This window comes from Aulonocara stuartgranti (assembly GCF_965226115.1).
Source record: "Aulonocara stuartgranti genome assembly, chromosome: 1".
NCBI lineage: Eukaryota > Metazoa > Chordata > Actinopteri > Cichliformes > Cichlidae > Aulonocara > Aulonocara stuartgranti.
The window spans coordinates 9,769,688-9,777,146 of record NC_138939.1 but is presented as its reverse complement, the minus strand read 5'-3'; the positions used below and the strand labels follow the sequence as shown (position 1 = coordinate 9,777,146).

Genomic DNA, 7,459 nt, shown 5'->3' with positions numbered 1-7,459 from the left:
TGAGCTTATTTTCAAGTTGTCCTCCATACGTGTTAGACACAATTAAAAAAAAAAGTCTGCAAGCCAAGTGCTAATCAATATCCTTTCCCTTTCTTTTTAATCAGACGGTGATATTTTTAATTTGTTTGTTTGTTTGTTGCTCAGATACGAGGCTGTATCTAGAATATTTATTTGGCCCCGAGGTTCCTCTCGCTTTGGTTTAAGTAAGCATTTTGCATCGTTAGCAGTCCCTGTGGAATTCTCTAATGACAGTCCCAATTTGGAGTTTTAATTCAGTGCTAAACAGAAAACACTCTTCTCTGCAGCTGGCTGGTATGAAAAACTGCCTCTATCACAGGCCAAAGCCATTGTTTTACAAGTGGAAACCCCAACGACAATTATGCCTTACTGGTTATGGTTTGGCCGAGGGAGATGGCAGAAGCTCTCGCTTCAGTGGTACTCCCAAAATGTGGCTTTCCACAGTTAAGGCGAAACAAACAAACAAAAACAAACAGACAAAGAGCCTGAAAATTACACTGACATGAGGGGATAACACCAGCGAAGACACAATGACATAAGTGAGAGTTTCCAGAGCTGTCACTCCAGTAAATTCTAGAGACTGAATAACGCACATAAATGGAGGATTAGTGGTCAACCTTGAAAACACATGTGCTGAAAGCAAAGCTGGTGGAGCAGAGAAGGAAGTTTGGCACGTGCAGCAGCTGTGTGGTTGTAGGCACTGCAGGGCTCTTTGATCTTCTGTACTCAGGTGTGACAGGGCCTTGGCAAACAGTGAGCCTGTTGCAGGCTGAGGCTGAGGCTGGACGGGCCCATATGGTCTCAGTGAGAGCGTGAGAAAGGGCACCTGCCGTGAAGCAAAGAACAACTCAACAAAGTGAAACTTTCTGAGGCAGTACTGGTGCTCAGGATGTGTCAGCTAGGATTTAAAAATAATGTTTAGCGTTTTATTGAAGTGTCTCGGTTCTCCAGATGGATGGATTTGATTAAAACTAGACAGCACAAAGACAGCTTTAAAGCAATTTTAGGGAACTGTATGAGATTAAGGACACATCTGACATGATCCATACTATTCTGGTATTGTGAGTTCCACCCATGTCTTGTTAGAGTTGAGTGCATTCAAAATAATCCTTTTTCACCGTCTGCTGGCAATGCTGTGTTCATCTTTTATAAACTGGTACCACTATAAAGGATGATTACCTCAGCATTAATGGCCCCAAGGCTGATTGCATCTCATATTGCAACTGTCATTGTGTTGACCCTTTCATCAGCAGTGATCAGCTAAGCTCCAAAGGAGCCTAATAGGCTGGGGTATATAAAACACAGTGCCATCATCAACTCAGCAAATTCACAGTTCGTCTGGTAACCCGTCTTAAGGTCTTTCAATAAATCAGTCCAAGCAAGGATTTATGAAAACGACTGAGTGAACCCAGAGGTCACAGGCGGTTTAATTTGATACTTGGCAGTAAATCCTCTAATTGTTTTCCAATGCGCCTTTACAGTTGTACAATAATACCACAAGAATACTAGCTTGCATATCTGGATACATAAAAGGAAACAAAATATCATTTTTATGTGCTGTCTGCTGGACACACCTATGTTTAATAACATTTTGCATTTGATTTTTCCCTATAAAACCTTGTCTGCAAAATAGGAAATTAGCCTGTTACCCTAATGCTTAATGAGTTGCATGTTTTTTAGGAATCCAAGTGAACCATTACTGCCATTTTGTCATGATTTGGCGGGCTGCGTTTTAGTCCTGGGCTCTATTATTTCTTATGGGCTAATTAAGACATTAGCTGTTATAGAAATTCCTGCACACTCGTTGTGGAATCAAACTGTCGTCTTTTGACTTGTTCCAACTCCCCCAGTGCCTGGGCAGAGCTCAGGCCTGAGGGTTTTTTTTTTCTTTTTGTTGTTTTTTTCTTTCCCCTCTGCAGCTGTGATTTCTGGAGCAGACACATGAGTTAGCAACCACTGTGACCTTTCTGACCCCATCATCGTCCATCCAACACGATAACCTGACGATTCAGACAGATTAAATGTTGAATTCTTTCAGTATATCCTGAGCAGCAAGGCCATCTCCTTCTGCTTCTAGTTTTCACTGCTCCCTGACTGGAGTTTGTTAACTCTGTCATTTGCAGGGAGACTTTACAAAGGTCACTGTCTGTGTATTTTTCATTAACAACTCAGCGGTGCTCACTCCTCAGCTGGATAATGAGAACCATCGCCTCTGCAGATCTGGAGAAACATTTTTGGTGTCAGCAAATGTCGCAGCTTGATGGCATATAAATGTAATTTATCAGCATGTTTATGTTGCTGGTTTAGTAGGACATTTTTATGCCCCACTAGAGCAGGGATGCTGTGTCAGTGCATAATGACAATGTCACTTGCAATAACAGACAGATTTGGTATTTGTGGCGTCATCTCATAAAGAAGCTCTGCACAGTTTGTGAACTGTGACAACTTTATGATTGTCTTTTTACTCTCTTTAGGATAACTTTTTGATATGAGTACACTACACTATTACACGAGCAAGACATGAGAACAGACTTATCTTTGAACAAGATTTTTATCCAGATTCGTTCCTTAACTATTTGTATTGTAATATTTTATTTAAAAGCAATGCATTCAAGTCCTAATTGAGACAGTACGTCTAAAGGTACTGGACCAATGGAAAGGGGGTCAAATGCCATTGACTATTTCATGTGCAGCTCACATTTGGTTCATGCACATAATGATGCTGTGGTCTTCAAACGTGCTTCTCCAGCGCTCACATCATCCCCTCACATGTCTTTGTGGGAATGGACACTTTTATGGCAGCACTAAAAGAAACTGGCTGAACGTCTATGTTTGATCCTTCCAGGGAGTAGAAAAAAGGGTAATACTTTAATCAGTTGAGTACCTTTTGTTTTTGTGCGTGGGCTTAACAGCACTGTAACACAAAGTAATTGTCAGACTAATTTTGGCTTTTAACCCAGCCCCTTGCAGTTTCAGAATTTTCCAACGTGTTGTCTTCATCGCATTTTGAAGACATGTCCCAAGTGTTGTGGGCCAAACTGTGCTGTCAATGATAATTAAACAGACTGACAGCTACAAAGAGGGAAGAGGCTCCTCGGTATCTTGTAAACAAGTTGCAAAATGGAAAAGAATGGTACAAACCTCAGTTTGGCCCGTGATGCTGCCACAGTATTGGTTATAACTGATCAAAGGCTTTGCGCTATTGGATAATGGCCATGCTAGCAGTACAGCCAGTGGCAAGTCACCATGGAGAAGCTTGATAACAGAGCTCATTTGAATTTAGCCTTCTTGCAACAGAGGTTTTGCATGCCAACTTATCCACGAAATGTGCATTCTACATTGGTGATGTCATTTACACTATATCAGAACCAGACCAATCTGATTATCATCACTCTATCAAATCGATCTTACTTTTTTTTTTTAATGTAAGGCAGAGACAGATATAAACAAATAAAACAAAAAAGAAAAGAATCATCAAAAAAAAAGAGAAAGAAAAACCATGAACTCTTTAAACATACTGTGCAATGGCAGGCAGTAAAATCATAAATCCTTTCTTGGATTTGAGACTCAACAAGCCTTTCTTCATTTACTCGCTGTTGCCAGATTTGATTAATAGGTCAGCCATTTTTTAATGGATCACTTCTCTTATGTGCACAATCACACTCTCTGCCGCTCTGAAATGAGAAAAAGAAACACAATTCCTTTTTGTTTTCAGTCTTGTAAACCACAACATTTGTACGTTGTCCAGTAATGACAGTGTCAGATACAACGAGCCCCAGAGGGCCTTCTGGGCTTGACTTCTGAAGGCCACAAGCTGACAGATACATGTAGGAGAACAAGGCAGAGAGGAAGCCTCATCATGACTTTCTGCAACCACCACCCCTGCCCCTCATCGCCAAGACTTCTTCAGTGACCGGGACAGCAGAACCTCAAGTGGATGACATATTCTTATGGCAGATGCTCACAGAAGAACAATGTTTTTGTACAAGGGTGTAACTGCTATTTTTTATCACCAGCAACTCCACAGTGACTGCAGTCTATTAATCTGTAAATCTTTTGCAGAGAGTTCAAACTGATGAAGTATGGTGAAATGTGTAATCATGTGTCAGCTGTTTGAATTGGATTTAAGAACTAATGTTCTCCCTTTAATGGCCATTTTAGTCATGCTACCAATACTTCAGAACAGCCCCTTACATATACATATCAAGGTCACTCCAAATTTGTATTATAAAGACATGTTTGATTTACCCCAGTTCAGAGTGTAACTCTTGAATGCAGTATCTTTGTCAGTCACTGTTCTTTTTGTTGAATTTATTAGTCTAAAATATATACAGTGCACAAAGTTTTTTGGCACTTTCATTTTTTTTTTTTTTTATTTCCTTATCCATTGATTCCAGATTATATTAGAACCACGGCAGACCGAATGACGTTTCCAACATCTTTATTCTTTTATTTACCGGTTCCTGTCACGTTACACGCACAGCTGCAGCTTTCCAGCTGGCAGCTGAACACTTCTACAACAACAACAAGAGCTCAGGAGCTAGCTCACACTATAAGCTGGCAAGGCGTCATTGCGGATGCTGCTCAGGTGCGCCTCCCCTGCAGCGGCACCATAGACCACGCCCCACCACACAGATATACAGTCACACAAGTAGAGTTACAAAGAAGCAGCTTGAGCAACAAGATAAAAAAGTATTATAGCAGATGGTATGGCCTCCAAAGAGCCCTGACAACATCATACTCTTAAGCTTGATTTAGGCCTGGTGCTAAATCTCTGCAGAGCTTATGGCATAGCCTATGCCAGGTGTAGACAACTCCAGGCCTCGAGTGCCAGCATCCTGCAGCTTTTAGATCTCACCCTGGGTTACACACCTGAATCAAATGATTACTTTATTACCAGGCCTCTGGAGAACTTCAAGAAATGCAGAGGAGGTCATTTAGCCATTTAAATCAGCTGTGATTGATCAAGGACAAATCTGAAACCTGCAGGACACCGGCACTCGAGATATGGAGTCGCCTATCCCTGGCCTATGCCATTGTCTACACCAGGGGTCCCCAATCCCAGTCCACGAGGGCCGGTGTCCCTGCAGGTTTTAGATCTCACCCTGAATTAACACACCTGAATCACATGATTAGTTCATTACCAGGCCTCTGGAGAACTTCAAGACATATTGAGAAGGTAATTTATCCATTTAAATCAGCTGTGATGGATCAAGGACACATCTAAAACCTGCAAGGACACCGGCCCTCGTGGACTGGGATTGGGGACCCCTGGTCTACACTCATACTCGTGCCCTGGTGTGTCTGCATTACTCTGTCAACATGCCACTTGTTGACAGCGGAGTTTGTTTGTCACTTTGTTCGTTTAAAGAGGAGCAGCCAGAGAACCAGCAACCTTGGTGTTCCTCCTGAGCTACAGCCACCATGGGCTTTATGCCACTGAGCATTCAAGTTAAAGGTAGTTATTTGTCAGTTGCAGCTCGCCCTTGTTCAAATTCAAAGTTGTTGGTATTGCAAAACAGTAATAATTCATTTCCATTATTCAATATGTTTAAAAAAGATACCTGTGAAATTATTGTTGCTTTACTAAGAAAGACATTTGCATGGAGTTGATCCTATGTTGAGCCTATACGCAGTGTTGCAGACCATCATCTAAATGTTGTAGCTGTTTACTGTTACCAGGGAAAATTTTAAAAAAAAAATGTAGAACAGCTGATCTTTACGCTACTTGCTTGTACAGCTGTTAAAACTGAGTGTTTGTAACAATGAAAACCTTTGTCACCGTTGATGATTTTGCACACTGCTCCCTTTCTCGATCAGCCCCACTTCTCACCCAGTTGGCATTTGGTCTATGCATACCATCGTGGAATGCACATTAGCACGTCTGCTAAAAATGAATCCCACTACACAGCTAAAGGGCTAATCAAATAGACACAAACGCACAGTAATTGAATTTGACTATCTGAGCACTGTAATTTAAGCATCTATGTGGATATGTTTCTTGAAATAAATGAATGCATTTAGTATCTTGTGGAGGAAAAACTGACAAAGTTTCCTCTGAGACTCTGACAAAATACACCAATCCACTCTGGCCCAGTGCGGATTATACCTGTGTCAAAATGCCTGACACATCTTCACAAGTCCTTCACAAGTGCAAGTTCTGCATAAGATTGAGATTTCAAAGAGTTACACCACGAGCTGTGATAGTACACACAACTGCCTGTGTAAGTGATGAATCTTTACAAAGAGGCCTTCAGCATCCCAGGAGATGTCCTCATCTTTTCTGAGAAGGAGAGGTAACACAGAGGACAAACCAAACCAGACACTGGAACTATCTTTTCTAATGTATATTTATAGCACTTCACTTGGATTTAAAAAGTTTAAAAACGTATCTAAGAATGCCAAATATCTTTGATCCCCCCTCTCAGTATAATGCAAACAGATAATTATGTTTACTTTTTTCTGGCTATTGATATATACATGGTTTACCTTATGAATATAACAGACAGTATCAAAGATAAGTGTGTTCCTACAAGGATGCTTTGTGGCTGCTCTCTAGTCTGCAATTTGTCAGTGTGATATTTTTATTCGCTTTCATATCTCCACTGGCACTAATGGCTTGTGGTCTGACAAATAAGAAAAACATCTTAAGAAACCTTCAATATGGCTCTATTAGTAATGCTTTATTTTTCTTTTGATTTGATTTTTTTTATAGTTTTTCCTTTAATGTCATCTGCATTTGTGGGTGGTTTACAGGTGAGTTCACATAAAGGTTAGTCAAACCTTTTCTATTGGACAAGCCAGCGGTGGTGAGGTTTAACCAGCCAGCAGTGATGCTGCCGCTCATGTCTCTCCCCCTGTTTGAAGATAACATCAACTTGAGCTTATTTCAGATACATTCTGAGTCATAATACATTTTCCGCAGACATTAATAAATGATGAAAAAAAGAAAGCAAAGAGTTTAAAGTAAGAGCAGCCATTAAAATATAATAGGGGAAAGTATAGAGTCGGCTTACCTCTGACTGCTGATCAGTCATGCTCCTTCTCTTAAGTTTGATCCCCTCTTCGCTCCATGCTAGTCAATCATCAGGAACAATAAACCAAGTTGCTGCAGGCGTGACAGTGCGGAGAGCGGAGAGGAGCACGGTGGCTACTCGTCAGACTAATTAACCATACAGACAGGGCCCGGCGCCATAACCCAAGACAATTCCAATCTGAAGGGCTGTAATTGAACTGACAAGTTAATTACAGGCTGATATTATCGTGCGTTCCTTGTAACACCCCTCTACAACCCCCTCCCCTTTTCCTCCTTTCCTCTTGTCTCATTCTCTTTCCCGTTCTCTCAAAACTACCCTACCTCCCATCCTCAGATGTGTTAATTAACAACAGTAGCCCAACAGGTTTCGAGCTTACACACATGCCCCCCTGTACTCCTGACCTT

At 41.2% G+C, this 7,459-nt stretch overlaps 1 long non-coding RNA gene across 1 annotated transcript; it reads right to left on the bottom strand.

The window, feature by feature from the left end:
- Window positions 1-3,550: 3,550 nt before the first annotated feature.
- On the bottom strand, window positions 3,551-7,076 carry LOC309711277. The gene is made up of 3 exons (XR_014277926.1): window positions 7,035-7,076; window positions 6,802-6,875; window positions 3,551-3,692 (listed from the first exon to the last, which is right to left on the bottom strand). It is a non-coding gene; the product is annotated as an uncharacterized lncRNA (long non-coding RNA).
- Window positions 7,077-7,459: the final 383 nt, after the last annotated feature.